Genomic DNA, 18,499 nt, shown 5'->3' on the forward strand with positions numbered 1-18,499 from the left:
TCATAAAGCCTGTTTCTCTCTGATCTAAATGATGTTCCTTTTTGTGGTCTTTTCAAGCACTTAAATAGCCTCTAGTTTATAATTACTTCTTTGTAAGTACCATTTGTTTTGTTGTAAATAGTATGAAGTCTCCCATACAGTAGCTTATCATCTTTCTCATATGATAGTCCAGGGATATTGTAGGGCAGGAAATATAACTTCTCAGTCCTCTTAAGTTTGTAGTTGGGAGAGAGTCCTATAACAAGAGACAGAATAAGAAGAGAAAAACAAGCAAGTTTGCTAATGTGTGCAGTGCACATCACTCAGGAGAAACCTCAACGAAAGATAAACCAGTGGCTTAAAACTCTGGCTTGTATAACATCTTTAACAAAGAACAATACCTTTTAGAGAAGTGACAAGACAAAGAAAAGCAGTTTTAGGCTTCCAGAGGTGGGAAACTGTGGGAAGGTAAATTTATGGAAATAAACTAATGGAGTAAGATTTGTTTGCAGATTTCTCTGGTGCTGCCTCTGAGCTGATAAGACTTGTCTCCAGTAAAGGAGAATTTATATCCTGTCTTGGTAGAAAAGAGTGGAGGATAGAAAGAGCCCTTACTCCATTTGCTGCTTCTTAATTGCCTTTAGCTCAAAAATATTTATGTCAAAGAGTCATATTTTGGGATGATAGAAACTAAGTTTCTTCTCTTTTTCTGGTCCGCCATGCTTATTTTCATCCATAGGGCCTCAGCAAGATAGCTTTATCTTCTGGCATTGAATCTAGTTTCCAGGTAGGAAAAGAATGAAGACATACTGACAACCTGAGAAAGTAAAACTTTCCCATGAATCTTTGACAGATTGGGACATATATCTAATTGGTCATTTCTTGCATGTTAACTGTTTCTCATATACATATTTTGCTAGAAACGGAGATTTATTTAGCCGGGCACCTTACTACTATGAACACAATTATAGTTTGGTTAGTTATGATCAAGGGGAAAGTGGATATTGGTTTAGAAACTTTCAGGTACTGTAATGAAAAAATACTTAGTATACCACTGTTGTAGGAAAGCAAGAATTTCAGTTTCTATGAGGAATGTCTGATTTTATTATGGTTTAAAAATGTATATTAAGATGCACATTAATATGTGTATCTATATATAAATTAAAAATAGGCATGTGAAATGTATATTAAAATCATAAATGTATATTAAAATAATATACTTCCTTTCTGAAGTATCTTAAGAGAGCAACTGTCACAGAGTAGCTATTCAACAATAGTTGTCCAGTGGAAGGACTTTAAGTGTCTGAAAGAGCACCTGTCACACAGTGGCTATTTGATAATGGTCGTCCAGTGAAAGGCAAGACACATTCACTTTCTTCCAAGCACCAGCATTCTATATTTTTAGCAGAAACAAGAAAGAAGTTACTATGGTTCTTAACCTAAGATGCCTAAACCTCAGGTTTTGGCTTCTTTTAAAATTATGCCAAAGGGCTATGCTATCCTAACATAATAGATTAATACCAAGCAGAATGCACTGGGGCTAGATACTCACCATTTTTGGAGTAGAGTAGGCAGAGGAAAGGGCACTTGGTGATGTAGTCAGAAAGAAATCATATGATAATGTGTTATAATGCGTTACGTTGATGTGAAAATTCATGGTTTTTAAATGATTTGGTAAATATCTCATTTGAAACTCATACTGATTCAGAGAGGAGATCCTAAATTCATGGTTTTTAAATGATTTGGTAAATATCTCATTTGAAACTCATACGTATGATTTCAGAGAGGAGATCCCAGTTTAATGAATGAATAAACTGAGGCTCATTAAATTCCCTGTTTAGATTTGCATGGCCTGTAAATGGTGAAGTTGAAATTAGATCTCTGATTTTTGACTTGGTCAATACATGCTGTTTGACCACAAACAGTGTCATTGAAATGTCTTACTTAATTCAAGTATTACTGTAAATGAACATTGACTTCTTTGAAAAGACAAATCAGGGTTATATTTGCTTTATAAATACATCATACTATTTGCAGTTATTATTAAATACTACACTTTTTATTTAAACAGGTCACACTGCGTCTTGATGACAGTTGCTGAGCACTCATGATCCAACTCTGCTTTAGTTCTCTATTGCTTTAGAATTTGTATTATATTCCTTTGTTCCCCCTTTTAAGTTAATTTTAGTTTTCTTTCTGTCAGTTGAAAGCAAAAATTAACATTTCATGAATTTTTATTTACAATAAAAGTTTAAAATGAATGCTGCATATAAAAGAGGACTTTTTTGTCATAAAATATGCATAACAAAATTTGCTATTTTAACAAATTTTAAGTGTGTAGTTTTATGGCATTAAGTACATTCATAGTTGTGCAACCATCACCACCACCTATCTCCAGAACTTTTTTGTCTGTATCAACCTGAAACTCTGTACTCATTAAACACTAACTGCCCATTCTCCCCCACCCTCAGCCCTTGGCAACCACCATTCTTTTTGTGTCTATGATTTTAACTACTCCAGGTACCTCACATCAGAGGGATTATGTATTTGTTTGTTTGCTGACTAGCTTATTTCATTTAGCATAATGTCTTCAAGTTTCCTCTATGTTATATAGCATGTGTCAAATTTTCCTTCCTTTTAAAGGCTGAATAATTCATTGTACATACTACATTTTGCTTATTCATCTGTCCATGGACATTTAAGTTGCTTCAGTGTCTTGTCTACTGTGAATAACCAACCTGTCTTCATCCTTCCCTCTCCCCATCCTTCTCAACTTCTGTCTGATTATCACCATTCTATTCTCTACCTCTATGAGATCAACTTAATTAGCTCCCACATATGAGTGAGAACATGTAGTGTTTCTCTTTCTGTGCATATTTCACTTAATATCATATCCTCCAGGTCCATCCATGTTGCCACAAATGATGTGATTTCGTTCTTTTTTATGGCGGAATAGTAGTCCATTGTGTATATGTACCACATTTTCTTTATCCTTCATTCATCGATGTACATTTGAGTTGCTTCCACCTCATGGCTATTGTGAATATTGCTGCTATGAATCCATATTCAAGTACCTATTACTTACAAGTACCTATTCAAATCCCTGTTAAATATCTTTTGGTATATCTAGAAATAGAATTGGTGGACCATATGGTAATTCTATGTTTAGTCTTTTAAGAAACAACCATACCATTTTCCATAGAAACTGCATCATTTTACATGTCTGCCAGTGATATGTGAGGATTTCAGTTTTTCTTTTTTTCTTTTCTTTCTTTTTTTTTTTTTTTCTAGAACAAAGTCTCTGTTGTCCAGGCTGGAGTACAGTGGCACGATCTTAGCTCACTGCAACCCCCGCCTCCTAGGTTCAAGCAATTCTCGAGTCTTAGCCTCCCGAGTAGCTGGGATTGCAGATGCCCGCCACCACGCCCAGCTAATTTTTGTATTTTTAGTAGAGACTAGGTTTCACCGTGTTGGTCAGGCTGGTCTTAAACTCCTGACCTCAAGTGATCTACCTACCTGGGCCTCCCAAAGTGCTGGGATTACAGGCATGAACCACCGCGCCTGGCCAGATTTCAGTTTTTCTGTATTCTCCTCAACAATTGTTATTTTCTGTTTTTCTTTTTTAATTGTGGCAAAAAACAAATACCATGTAATTTCCCATCTTAGTAATTTTTAACTGTGCAGTTTAGTACTATGTTTATATTGTTGTTGAACAGATGCCCAGAATTTTTTCCCCTTGTAAAATGGAAGTTCTATACCTATCAAACAGGTCTTAATTTTCCTCTCCTCTACCTGTTGGCAACCATCATTCTACTTTCTGTTTCTATGAGTTTAACTGCTTTAGATACCCCATAAAAGTAGAATCAGACAGTGTCTATTTGTGACTGACTTATTTCATTTAACATAATGTGCTCATAATCTGTGTTGCAATATGTGACAAGATTTTTTTCTTTTTTTTTTTTTTTTTGAGACGGAGTCTCGCTCTGTCATCCAGGCTGGAGTGCACTGGCGCGATCTCGGCTCAATGCAACCTCCACCTCCTGGGTTCCAGCGATTCTCCTCCCTCAGCCCCCTTAGTAGCTGTGACCACAGGCGTGTGCCACCACATCCAACTAATTTTTTGTATTTTTAGTAGAGACAGGGTTTCACTGTGTTAGCCAGGATGGTCTTGATCTCCTGACCTCATGATCTGCCCAGCTTGGCCTCCCAAAGTGCTGGGATTACAGGCATGAGCCACCACACCCGACTGATTTTGTTCATTTTTAAGGCTAATATTCCATTGGGTTTATATGCCACATTTTCTTTTTCTTTCTATCTTTTTTAAAACATTTATCTCAATTTATTTTTTATTTCAATAGGTTTTTGGGAACAGGTGATGTTTGGTTACACAAATAAGTTCTTTAGTGGTGATTTCTGAGATTTTGGTACACCCATCACCCAAGCAGTGTACACGTTGTACTCAGTGTATATATCACATTTTCTTTATGCATTTATCTCTGCCAGTGGACTTTTGGGTTACTTTTACCTCATCGCTATTTTGAATAATAGCTGCAGTGAATATGGATATGCAGATATTCCCTTGAGATCTTGTTTTCCATTTTTTTGGATGTATGCCCTAAAATGGGATTATTGTATCATATGGTGATTCTAATTTTAAGTTTTTTCAGGAAGGTCTATATCGTTTTCCATAACAGCTGCACCATTTTACGTTTCTAGACACAATGCACAAGGGTTCCAGTTTTTCTACATCCTTGCAACAGTTGTTATTTTCTGTTTTGTGTATTTTTTTTTAATAGTGGCCATTCTAACTGGTGTGAGGTGATATCTCATTGTGATTTTGATTTGCATTTCTCTAATGATTAGTAACGTTGAACATCTTTTCATGTGCTTGTTGACCACCTGTCTCTCATTTTTAGAGAAATGCCTATTTATATTCTTTGCCCATTTAAAAATCAGGTTATTTGCTTTTTTGTTTCTTAATTGTAGGATTTCTTTATATATTCTAACCCTTTATTAGAAATATTATTTGCAAATATTTTCTCCCATTCTGTAGGTTGCCTTTTCACTGTGAATTGTGGTATTTACACGGAAGTTTTACGTTTTGATGTAGACCAGTTTATATTTACTTTTTTTTTTTTGCCTGTGATTTGGTGTCAGTATGCGAGAAATTGCCAGATTCAATGCCATGAAATTTTTCCTTTATGCCTCTTCTAAGAGTTTTATAGCTTTAGCTCTTAGTTTAGGTCTTTGATCCATTTTGAGTTAAATTTTGTATATAGCTAAGGTAATGGTACCATTTTATTGTTTTGCATATGGATATCCAGTTTTCCCACCACCATTTGTTGATAAGACTGTCCTTTTCCTGTTGAATTGTGTTGGCACCATTGTCAAAATCATTTGACCTTACATGTGAAGGTTTATTTCTGGGCCCTCTGTTCCACTAGTCTATATGTCTGTCTTTATGCCAGTACCAGACAAGTTTTATTATTGTAGCCTTGTAATATGTTTTGATGCCAGCAGCTATGAAACTTCCATCTTTTGTTTTGGCTGTTTGGGGTCCCTTGAGATTCCATATGAATTTTAGGATGCTTTTTTCTGTTTCTACACACACACGCACACAAAATGCCATTGGGATTTCAATAGGGATTGCATTAAATCTGTAGATAAATTTGGGTAGTATTGACATCTTAACAGTATTAAGCCTTTCAATTCAAAATCATGGGATATCTTCCATTTATTTGTGTTGTCTTTAATTTCTTTCAGCCATACTTTGTAGTGTTCAGAATACATGTCTTTTGCCTTTTTATTTTCTCTAAGTTTATTCTTGTCTTATTCTTTTTAATGCTAAAATTGTAAATGGGATTATTTTCTTAATTTCCTTTTTGGATTGTTCATTGTTAGTGTACTGAAATGCAACTGATTGTGGTGTGTTGATTTTGTATCCTACAACTTTGCTAAATTCATTTATTTTTACAGTTTTTTATGATGTGGAATCTATAAGGTTTGTCATATCTAAGATTATGTCATCTGTGAACAGAGATAATTTTACTTCTTCCTTTCCAATTTGGATGCCGTTTATTTCTTTTCTTGCCTAATTGTTCTGGCTAGGACTTCCAGTACGATGATGAATAGAAAAAAAATAGAAAATTTTTTGTAGAATTTTTTTTTGTGTGTGAAAATGGGTACATCCCTGGACTTTTTATAGTACATGGTAGAATGTATGTACTATAAATAGAATATGACTTCAGAAATCCCCATTTTTCTTCCTAGTTAGAATTTTTTAAGTGGAAAAGACTTTATTTTCATGTAGAGGCAGCTTTTTATAAGGCCAGTTTGATATTAATGGCAATTTTTGGTTAACTGATATTCTTACATTGAAACGACTGCGTTTGAATTTTTAAGCATTATTGTATTTTCCTCTGGTCTGTACTTAACGTCACGTTCTTATTTCAGTGTCCTAAGTTCATGTCCTTAGAGGATTAGGTGGTACTATCTTGTTAACTTCCACTCCCCTCTCTTTTGTATATCAGTTACTCTTGAATTGCGAAAATATTTTGCAGCCTATTTTATCAGTTTGAATTTTATTTTAACCCAGCAATGTTTAGTCTGACCTGTCTGTGTTTAATTTTTCAACTTTAGTTTACTATAGAGCAGTTATTTTTATAGAACATTGTGGTCTTTTCACTTGACATATTCTTTTCGATTTTCACTTGACATATTCTTTTCAGTGATTCTTTTTGTACTTAAGACTTAATGTTTATGCCAAAGCATTGGAACACATGAGATAGGATATGGACAAAAAAGAATGGCAAAATGATGATAATTGTTGAAACTCAGTAATGGGTACAAGGGACCATTCTCTCTTCTTTCATGATATTTTTACAATAAAATGTTACACACACACACACACACACACACACACACACACACACTCACACACTCTTCCTGTTTAAAGTAGCAGTTCTTTAGACTCTATATTTGCAGGCCAACCTTTATTTAAAAGTCACTGTTGATTGGGCAGGTTCGTACCTTTAATCTTAGCACTTTGGGAGGCTGAGACAGGCAGATTGTTTGAACCCAGGAGTTCTAGACCAGCCTAGGCAACAAAGTGAGACCTTGTCCCTACAAAAAATAAAAAAAATTAGCTAGGTGTGATGGTGCATGCCTGTGGTCCCAGCTACATTGGAGGCTGATGTGAGAGGAAGTTGAGCCTCAGTATCCTGAGGCTTGAGCCTGGAAAGTTGAGACTACAACGAGCTGTGTTTGTGTCATTGCATTCCAGCCTGGGTGACAGAACGAGACCCTGTGTTAAAATTTTTTTTAAAAAATCAATGTGGCAAGTAGGATTTTTCTAGTAAATAATAAAATCTAATGGTAAGATGATAGAGTTTGATGATGCCCCAGATAAAAAATAGATTATCTTTCATATATTCTCTATACTTCAGTGATTTTTCCCCATCTTTTTATTTTAAAAAGTTTTAAATTAGAGAAAGTTGAAAGAATAGTAAAATAAACACCCCTTACCCATAACCTAGATTTACCAGTTGTAAAACTTTTGCCATGTTTCTGTTATCTCCCTCTACAGATATCTTTACTAATTTTTTGTCTACCTGTTTTATCAATTATTTATAAAAGGATATAAAACTATTTGACATAATTGTAGATTTTCAAATTCCAGTCATTTTTATTTTTGCTACATTTATATCAAACTCTGTTGTTATGTGCAGACACACTTAGGATGCATTGGGTGTATTAGTTTATTAGGGATGCTGTAACAAATTACCATAAATTTGGTGGCTTAAAACAACACAGATTTATTCTTTCACAAGTCTGGAGATTAGAAGTGTGAAATGAGTTTTAAGGGACTAAAATCAAAATGTCAGCAGAGCTGCTTCCTTCTGAAGGCAGGCTCTAAGATAGTTTTTTGTTTGTTTTTGTTTTGTTTTGTTTTGATTTGCTTTTTGGAGGTTGTCCACTTCCCTTGGTTCATGGCCCTGCATCATATCAACCTTTTCTCCTCCTGCTTCCATTCTCCAGTGCCTTCTTCTGTCATCAGATCTCCCAATGCCTCATTTTATAAAATCACTTGTGATTTTATTAGGGCCTATCCAGGTAATCCAGGATAACCTCCCCATCTCAAGAACCATAGCATACCTGCACTGTTCCTTTTAGCATGTAAGGTAGCATTTCACAAATTCTGAGGATTAGGATGTTGGATATCCTTAGAGTACATTAATCTGCCTAGCACAGATGGCAGCACTTCCCAAATTGTTCTATAGATTCATTGCAGTCCCTATCAGAATCCAAGTTGGTGTTTGCTGCAGAAATTGTAAAATGATCCTAAAATTCATACTGGAATGCAAGCAACCCAGAATAGCTAAAACGAATTCTAAAAAGAATAGCCAAAATCAACTTGAGAAAGAACACAGCTGGAGGACTTACATGTACTGATTTTAAAACTTAGTACAGAGCTGCAGTAATTCATACAGTCTGGTAATGGCATAAAGATAGATATGTAGATCAGTGGAATAGAATTGAGAGTCCAGAAATAAACTCTGACATTTATAGTTAATTAATTTTTAACAAGAATGTGAAGACAATGTAATTGGTAATGAATAGTCTTTTCAAAAAATTGTCCTGGGACAACTGGTATCTACATGCAAAAGAATGAATATATATCACTTCCTCATATGCAAAAAAGCAACTAAAAATGTATCATATACCTAAAGATCTAAAACCATACAATCTCTTAGAGAAAAACATGAGGAAATTATTGTGACCTTGGTTTCTGAGATTCAACAACAAAAGCACAAGTGACAAAAGGAGGTGAGATAAATGACACTTTATCAAAATTTAAAACTTTTGCACATTAAAGGGCACTATCAAGAAAGTGAAAAGACAATCCACAGAATCAGAAAAGATGTTTGTAAATCATGTCTCTGACACAGGGTATTTGCATACAAAATATATAAAGAACCCTTACAACTCAAAAAAGATGAATAACCCAACTGTATTAGTCCATTTTCATGATGTTGATAAAGACATACCCAAGAGTAAGCAATCTACAAAAGTAAGAGGTTTAATGGACTCACAGTTCCATGTGGCTAGGGAGGCCTCATAATCATGGTGAAAGGCATGTCTCACATGGCAGCAGATGAGAGAAGAGAACTTGTGTAGGGAAACTCCCCTTCATAAAACCATGAGATCTCATGAGACTTATTTTCTCTCTATCACAGGAAAAACCCATCTCCATAATTCAATTAACTCCCACCAGGTCCCTCTCACAACATGTGGGAATTTTGGGAGCTACAGTTCAAGATAAGATTTGAATAGGGACACAGCCAAACCATATCACCAACTGAAAACTGAGCAAAAGCCAGACACAGTCCTGTAGACCCTGCTACTTTGGAGGTTGAAACAGTAGGATTGCTTGAGCTTCCGGAGTTTGAGATCAGCCTGGGCAACATAGCAAGACCCCATCTCTTAAAAAAAAACAAAAAAAAAAAAAACTGGGCAAGGACTTGAATAGGCGTTTCTCCAGAGAAGATGTGCAAATGGCCAATGAGCACATGAAAAGGTGGTCAGTATCATTAGTCATTAGGAAAATGCAAATCAAACCACAATGATATACCACTTTACACCCCCAAGAATGACTAAAATTAAAAAGACATATGGTAACATTCTACTCCCTCTAAGCTGTCAGATCCATATTATGCTACTCTTCCAAGATGATATTTTATTTAGTTCCTTTGAAGGATGAAGTAAAATATGGTTGTTCCATAAAGATTCCCTATAGTAAGGGGCAGCTAAAATATTTTAGATTAAGTTTTAAGTGGTACTCTTAGTAATATTCTGTTACTTAGTATCTTTCATTGTACAGTAGGTTTGTCACACACTCATTCTTGGCTTTTTTTAACAGCAGAGTGACAGGAAATGCTCATGTGGAATTGACATGGTGACCTCCATTTTATTTAGCAAAATATCTGATGCCCATACTTCAAGCCAATGTAGTTTTTGTTCTACCTTCCTAACTCCTCTTTATAAGCATATTCATTCATTATGAAAATTGTATTTAGTAGTTCAAGAGCTCTTAAGCTAAGAAAATATGAGAACTTGCTGGTAGTATGCCAGTGAATGTTGTGTAGAAGATTAAAGAGCTTATCCTGCAGCTTCTCTGCATTGTGGAACCTTCATTGACTTCAATTCTCAGTTAACTCATTTGGTCTATAGCTTCAGGCCTAAATTGGGGGTTCACTGAAGATAGAAAAAAATGAATATAACAGAGAGAAGACGTTTTAGTTTCCTAGGGCTACTGCAGCACATTACTACAAACTGAGTGCCTTAAAACAACAGAATTATTCTTGCACAGTTCTGGAGGCTAGAAGTTTGAAGTAAAGGTGTTAACAGGGCCATACTCTCCCTGAAGGCTCTAGGGGAGGAATCCTTCTTTGCCTCCTGTAGCTTTTGGTGACTGTGGCACTTCTTGTTGTTCCTTGACTTATAAATGTGTCATTCCAATCTCTGCCTCTGTCTTCACATGGCCTTCTCCTAGGTCCCTGTGTCTTTACATGGCATTCTCCTCTCTGTGGCTGTGTCCAAATGTTCCTTATAAGATGTCTTATAAGGGCACCAGTTTAACTTTATTTTAACTTTATTTTAACTAGGATAGTAGCAGGAGGCAGACAAATCCTTAGCAGACAGGGGCAGGTCCCCGGTAAAACTCCACCTTCAAACCAAAGACAATTTAAAGCCTGAAAGCCAAGCTACGAGTCTTGGATTCTTGGATAAATCCATGTACTGGATTGAGAACCTCTCTTCCTGTTTGGTGTGCTTTCCTCTGATTGATCCCTACCCTTCACTTGTTTTACATATACCTACACTTTCCTAATTGGATTTTTATACTGTCGAGCCCACCTTTGAGTGGTGCCTTTGTTTTAGTCTTTTTTGCATACTCACAAACCAGTCAGCACGCACTTCCCATTCTGAGCCCGTAAAAGCTTCGGACCCAGCCACACTGAAGGAGAGACACCCGACTTTGAGTGGGGGACCACCCTCACATCCCCTCTCTGCTGAGAGCTGTCCTGTTGCTTAGTAACACTCTTCTCTACCCTTCTCACCCTTGATGGTCAGTGTAATCTCATTCTTCTTGGATGCAGGACAAGAACTTGGGAACTGCTGAACGTGGGTATGAACTGTAACATGGGTGGGCTGGGGCAGTCCCAGCCCAGCCACAGGCTGAGCTGGTGCACAAGCAAGGCACAGCCTAGTGGACTGAGTGGGCAGGGTGTCTCCTGTGGCAGGCCTGGGGCCGAGCGAGGCTTCAGTGGAGGCGTCACCAGCTGGAGGTGGTCCAGCTGGCAAAAGTCACCGAGAAAAATCCAGTGTCAACTGTATTACACCTGGGAAAACCCTGTTTCCAAGTAAAGTCACATTTATAGGTACTGATGGTTAAGACTTCAGTACAACTTTTTTTGCATAGTACAATTCAATCCATAACAGAAGAGTATATTTTTGTCCTAAAATGTATTTAACTCTCAAGTTGTGAAATAATTTGTGTGTGCAGTGTTTTCACAGGGAGCTAACATGAAGGGAATTTAGTGAAGAACAGTGAATAAGAAGAAATTATCAAGTTTGGGCCATGTAAATTTTGACGTATAGGAAAAGCCGAATCTCAGTTGCTAATCTCTAGTCACCTCTCTTGAAGTCCATGGTAGTTTGGAACCCTCCATTATTTTCCTTACCTCATGACCTCCTCTCCTTAACTGGACTCCAGTGTGGTCTATCTATATAGGCTTACTTTTGGAGAGAGGTCAGTAAAGTGTTTATGATCAGATAGATGAACAAGACCAGAGGAACTGATTTTTGTGGCCAGGTTTGTCAGATTGGCCCTTCACTGCTGTCGTGCTAAACCTCAAAACCCGTATATCGAATAGTAGTCAGAGATTACTCGGGCTGCAACCACTGTCAGTTTCTTTAGGTACTTCATCTTTCTCCAGAACTCCAATTCCTTACTGGAGTTAGGGTTCCTAGTTGAGATCAACTGAATCTACTATACCTAATTTAAGTAGAAAAGATTTATTAAAAGATTTTAGAATGTATAAAGAGAACAAAGTTTTACAGGCCCAGAGAATCAAACTTTGATCTGAATGCCCCAGACAGTTGAAACACACAGCTACACTATGGGGCCATTCTAGCAACAACACTGCAATGGGCAGAATGTTTATGTTTCCCCCAAATTCATATGTTGAAATCCTAACCTCCCTATTGTGATGATATTAGGAGGAAGGGCTTTTGAGAAGTTATTAGGTCATGATGATGGCGCCCTTATGAATGCTATTAGTATCCTTGAAAAAGGGATCCCAGAGAGCCCTCTTGCCCTCTTCTGCCATGTGAGGATGCAGGCCTACAGCCTAGAAGAGAGCCCTTACCAGAAGCTGACTATGTTGGTACCCTGATGTTGAACTTCCAGCTTCTAGAATTGTGAGAAATAAGTTTCAGTTGTTTATAAGCCACCCAGTTTATGGTACCTTGTTAATAGCAGCCTGAACTAAGACAAAAACCATTTGCGTCACTTTCCAAATCCTGCCTTAGTAATTACGAATTTGGACAAGTTAATTAACTGCTGTGTGCCTCAGTTTGATCACCTGTAAAGCGGAGCAGATAAATGTATTAAATGAGTTGTATTAAATGAGTAATATACAGGCTCTTATAACAGTGTCTGGACACATAGGGTCTGTAGTGCTCGAGCTGCTCTAACAAAGTACCACAAACTGGGTGGCTTAAATAACAGAAATGTGTTGTCTTACAATTCTGGAGGCTAAAGTCCAAAATCAGGATGTCAGTAAGTTTGCTTCCTTGTGAGGTCCATAAGGGAGAAGCTGTTCCATGCCTCTTCCCTAGCTTCTGGTTTGCTGACAGTCTTGGGAGTTCTTTGGCTTGTGGAAACTTTACCCCTGTCTCTGCCCTTGTCTTCACATGGCATTCTCCATGTGTGGGTATTGTTGTCCAACTTTCCTCCTTTTATAATATAAGGATGCTAGTCATGCTGAATTAGGGGCAACAACCCTATGTTTAAATAAAGGCACATTTTGAGGTACTGGGAATTAGGGCTTCAACATACGAATTTTAGGGAGACACAGTTCAACACATAACACATAGTAAGCATTATATGAATGTTTATTATTATTGTTACTTCTGATGACTTACTGTGTTATCACCCCATGTAGTTCTTCTAACCTTTTACATCAGTGTATTGCATTTGTAATGTGTGGATTAGAGAGTAGATATTCTGAGTTAACTTTAAGCCCTTAAAATTTGCACACCTTAGTAATTACCATTAATAATCTTCATGTTGTTTCTTCATAGTAAGGACTCTTCTGACTGTGGATATGTGACTCTCATAATACCTATATAATATTTCTTGTTTTTTTTTTAGTAAAATTCAGATATAGAATAAAAAATTTGTCTAGAAGTTGTTATGGTATCATGTATGTGAAGATTCTGTGGTCATTAATTTTTATATAGTGGGAACTCTTCACAGGAGAGTAGGATATAAATAGATGTGTGTCTTCTTCATCTTTTTTTTTTTGAGACAGAGTCTCACCCCTGTATTATTGCTTGTAAGTGCTTTATACTATTTTAATAAGATCCCTTGTTGACCTGATTTTTAAAGGAGTAAACAAAGGGCTTCATTGGATTTATATGGATTTTATTTCTTTTACTATTGCATCTAAACCAGTATGAAGTAGTCACTGTGTTTTTCTAAGTGTGTTCCATGGGCTTTAGTCTTACTGGATCTTTCGAAAAATCTGAAGGGAAAAAAGTGGGGGATGGATGGTATCCTGTGGATAAATAGATGTGGGAAATGTTATATATTATATTCTTCTTTCGGGTGTTCATTGTGCACAGTAATGGTTTTGAGGAGTGCCATGGTAAAGTACCTACTTAATTTTGTGTTTACCCTAGGTTTCCCTTAAGTTGTAACACCTATTGATACATTGCAAAGTCAGTGTCCACTAAGCTTTTAATTTTTTGGAGTGCCTGGACCTGAGTGAAGCAGACCCTCTAGTATCCATAATTAAGAATTATGTGATCATTTTTAGCTCTTTGGGAGCAAAACACTTTAATGTACATAAGGGTATTATTCAGGATTTGGGATAGAGGACAGACTAGTTTATAATTCTGTTTTCTGGTCTGTCAGAAAAGGCATAATGTAAATGTAGGATTGATATCTGTTTCCATCTTTATACAGTGCTTAGCATATAGGCATTTAATGGCTGTTTGAAACAGAAAATCCTTTTTGATGTCTTTCGTAAGTATAGTGAAGAGGGAAAATGCTTTTTTCAGGAGTTGAATAAACCCCATAGCTCTGTTTGATATATTTCTTTTGCAGTTTTTCTTTTTTTCAAAAAACAAACAAACAAAAAATGGTTTTGTTGAGGTATATTTGGTATTGATAACCTGCACTTGTTGAAAGTATATAACTTTATACATTTTTATTTATTTATAGGCCTAAGAAAGCATCAACATAATCAAGATAATAAACATATTTGTCACTCCCAAAAGTTTCCATGTGAAACCTCCCTTCCACCCTTCTCTGAAAACCCTTTCACTCCCCAGGGAACCACTAACCTACATTTTTTATTTATTTATTTTTTATTTGGAGACAGAGTCTCACTCTGTTGCCCAGGCTGGAGTGCAGTGGCATGATCTCAGCTCACTGCAACCTCTGTCTCCCAGATTCAAGTGATTCTCGCGTCTCAGCCTCCCAAGTACCTGGTACTACAGGCACGCACCACCACACCCAGCTAATTTTTGGTATTTAAGTAGAGACGGGGTTTCATGATGTTGCCCAGGCTGGTCTCAAACTCGTGAGCTCAGGCAGTCCGTCAGCCTCAGCTTCCAGAAGTGTCAGCATTACGGGCGTGAGCCACCACGCTCAGTCTCACTAACCTACATTCTACCTTGCATTTTCTGGAAAGGTTTTGCTATCTGTGTCATCTGTTCATTGTTTCTCACATTCTTTTCATTATTTTTAAGTTTTACCTCATTTGTTGACTTGTTAGCTATAAACTCTTACTTTGTTGTTATAGGGTTCATAGTAAACATCTCTAAATTATCAGTGTATATCTTCCTTGTGTTCCCAGAAGAAATTCCTCATAGTCATGGCATATTATTCTTTTCATGTGTTGCAAGATTCTGTTTACTAATATTTTCTTGGTATTTTTGCATTTCTGCTCCTGAGGAGATTATTTTGTAGGTTTTTAATTTTTTTAATTTATTTTTTGTAACGTCTTCGGTTTTTGTATTACGGTAATCAGATTTTCTAGTGTTTTGAAGATTTTCGTGTATATCTCTTGAGAGAATGTTCTGTAGCATTCTTTTTTCCCCTTGTTTTGGGAAGTGTTCCCTCTCTTATTGTATGGAATTGATTTCTTTTTTTCAGTGATAATGAAAACATCTGGGCCTGTAGATTTCTTATTCAGAACGTTTTAAACTACAAATTCAGTTCCCTTAATGTTATAGATCGATTCAGATAATCTTGTATTAGCTCTGGTCGTTTTGCTAAGTTGTTCAACTATTCATCGTTTTCCACTGTGATACGCCTATGAGGTCCATAGTGATATCCTCTTTTTAATTCCTGTTACTGATACACTTGATTCTTCATCACATCCCTGCCTGATTAAGAAATTCAGACTAAAGTCTGGCTTTTACAAAAGCAAATATCAAAATATAAAATTGTGGTTTATAGAGGATTATCTGGAAGACTTATGAACAGTAATCTGGAGAGGAAAGATGCCTTTTTTTTGGTCCATTCAACAAATTTTGTATCTTTGAAATTAAATTGTATTGCAAAGATTAAGACTTATCACAACAACCACATTTGAACTGTTTCTGAAGCATCAATCTTCTTGGCTACAATCATTATCAGATATTCTACAAAGAACATAGCTACTAGAGAATACTGAGATAAATAACAAATTTAAATTAAGACAAAACAAAACAAACAACCATCAAATAACACCAAACAACATGAATGTTGTATGGTTATAAGGGTTATAATATTGACAGAAGTAATTTATCCAATCAAAAATGAGATTTGGGCTTTCCACATACTGAATAATGTTCCAGAAGTCACTTAAATCTAAGGTAGTCCAGTTTTTAAAAAATTGCTTTAAAGATATATCCACACACAGACACATGAACATAAACAGAGTCATGGCTTTTTTTTTTTTTTTTAAAGTTTCATTAAAGAAACCTTAGAGAACACAGAAGTTAGAGAAGAAAAGGTCATCAAAAACTCCAAGGACAACTACATATACATTTGATTTTCAGTTCATTATTCTAGATGCAAATAGTGTTTTATTTTTATTTATTTGTATTTTTAGTTTTATTTCACTTTGTCTGAAATGGAGTCTTGCTCTGGTCACCCCAGGCTGAAGTACAGTGGCACAATCTCAGCTCACTGCAACCTCTGCTCCAGAGTTCAAGCGATTCTGCTGCCTCAGCCTCCTGAGTAGCTTGGATTACAGGTGCATGCCACCATGTCTGGCTAATTTTTATAGTTTTAGTAGTAGAGACAGGGTTTCACCATGTTGGCCTCAAGAAATAATATGTAAACAAATAACTTAAAAATCAACAAACTGGGAAAAATAGCAAATATGATAGGCAAACAGTGAATATTATTATATAATTAGTAGTTTGTTTTCCTCCTTTTCCTCTTTGTTGGTGTTACTAGGAGATTACAAATTTTATTATGTTTTCAAAGAGTCAACTTTTGGTTTGATTTTTCTCTCTTTTCCTGTTTTCAATTTCATTGATTTCTTCTTCTTTATTCTGTTCTAACTTTGGATTTATTTTACCTTTTTTGTAGTTTTTTGAGACAGGAGTTTGTGTTATTGATTTGAGACCTTTTTCTAATAACAAATTTTTTTCTTCTAAAAACACACTTAATATTATTAAATTCCTTCTGAACTGCTGCGTTGGTTGCATCTTACAGATTTTGATTTTGTATTTTCATTTTCACTCAATTCAAAATTAAAATTTCTCAGAGATCCTTTGTGATCCCTTGATTGTTTAAAAATGTACTAATTTTCAAGATTTAGAAAATTTCCTAATTTGATTCCATTATGATCAAAGAACAATTTTTTTTTTTTTTTTTTTTTTTTTTTTTTTTTGAGACGGAGTTTCCTTCTGTCTCCTAGTCTGGAGTACAGTGGCACAATCTCAGCTCACTGCAACCTTCCCATCCCCCGCCCTCTGGTTCAAGCGATTCTCCTGCTTCCGCTTCACCCGCCACTACGTGTGGCTTATTTTTTGTATTTTTGTAGAGATGGGGTTTCACCACGTTGGCCAGTCTGGTCTTGAACTCCTGACCTCAAGTGATTGGCCTACCTTGGCCTCCCAAAGTGCTGGGATTACAGGCATGAGCCACTGTGCCTGGCCAAAGAACATACTTTGTATTATTTCAGTTCTTTTACATTTATAAAGTTTACTTTGTGACCCAGAACATGGTCTGTATTGGATAATGTTCTATGTGTAGTTGAACAGAATTTGTATTCTGTTTTTGCTTGGTGGAGTGCTCTGTAGATGTCAATTAGACCCTTAGTTTATGGTGGTGGTCATTGTTTATATATCCCTGCTGATTTTACGTAAACTGGGACATCTAAGGAGAGATATTGACAGTTATTTCTAGCTAGGTACTGATTGGAAGGTAGGCATTAAATAAAGGACCTGAAATGTCTTTCTGTTGACGATGCGGGGATGAGGTTTCATTTAAATTCATGTTTCTAAGCTATAATATCATATCAAAAGTACCACAGTTAGAAAGTCAGGAAAAAAGGAAAAATGGTGCCCAGAGGAACAGATAGACGATGTATTTTCTTTCCATTGGCTCTGAGCAATTTTTTGTGGTAGCAAAAACAGACACAGAGTGATACTTAGGAAAGGAAAACTAATTCTCATTTTTTATAGTAAGATATTTTCCTTCCCCCTTTTGTGAGAGACACAGAAAAGAAGTAAGACTTTTGATTCTAAATTTCCATGAAACTTTGAAGAGCAAGAAAGATGAACATTCCCTGAGAAGTGCTTTAGACTTGAAATATAAAGATTCAGCTAAAGGGGTTTACTTAAGCCTGAGGCTACTGTGTGCATAGTTTATGTGATGGTATCAATTAATACTAGTCAGAAAAATACAAAGTTTAGGCTGGGCGCGGTGGCTCACGCCTGTAATCCCAGCACTTTGGGATGCCAAGACAGGCGGATCACGAGGTCAGGAGATCGAGACCATCCTGACTAACATAGTGAAACCCCATCTCTACTAAAAATACAAAAAAATTAGGCAGGTGTGGTTGCACACACCTGTAGTCCCAGCTGCTTGGGAGGCTGAGGCAGAAGAATCGCTTGAACCCGGAAGGCGGAGGTTGCAGTGAGCCAAGATCACGCCATTGCACTCCAGCCTGAGTGACAGAGCAAGACTCCGTCTCAAAAAAAACAAACAAATTTTAACCTGTGTTTGTTT

The 18,499-nt window shown here is 36.4% G+C and overlaps 1 protein-coding gene across 3 annotated transcripts in view; it reads left to right on the plus strand.

The window, feature by feature from the left end:
* Positions 1-18,499, plus strand: part of COG5 (component of oligomeric golgi complex 5) — a 366,355-nt gene that overhangs the window by 126,831 nt on the left and 221,025 nt on the right. The gene's annotated exons all lie outside the window — the stretch shown is intronic.

This window comes from Rhinopithecus roxellana, chromosome 6 (genome assembly GCF_007565055.1).
Source record: "Rhinopithecus roxellana isolate Shanxi Qingling chromosome 6, ASM756505v1, whole genome shotgun sequence".
Classification (NCBI taxonomy): Eukaryota; Metazoa; Chordata; class Mammalia; order Primates; family Cercopithecidae; genus Rhinopithecus; species Rhinopithecus roxellana.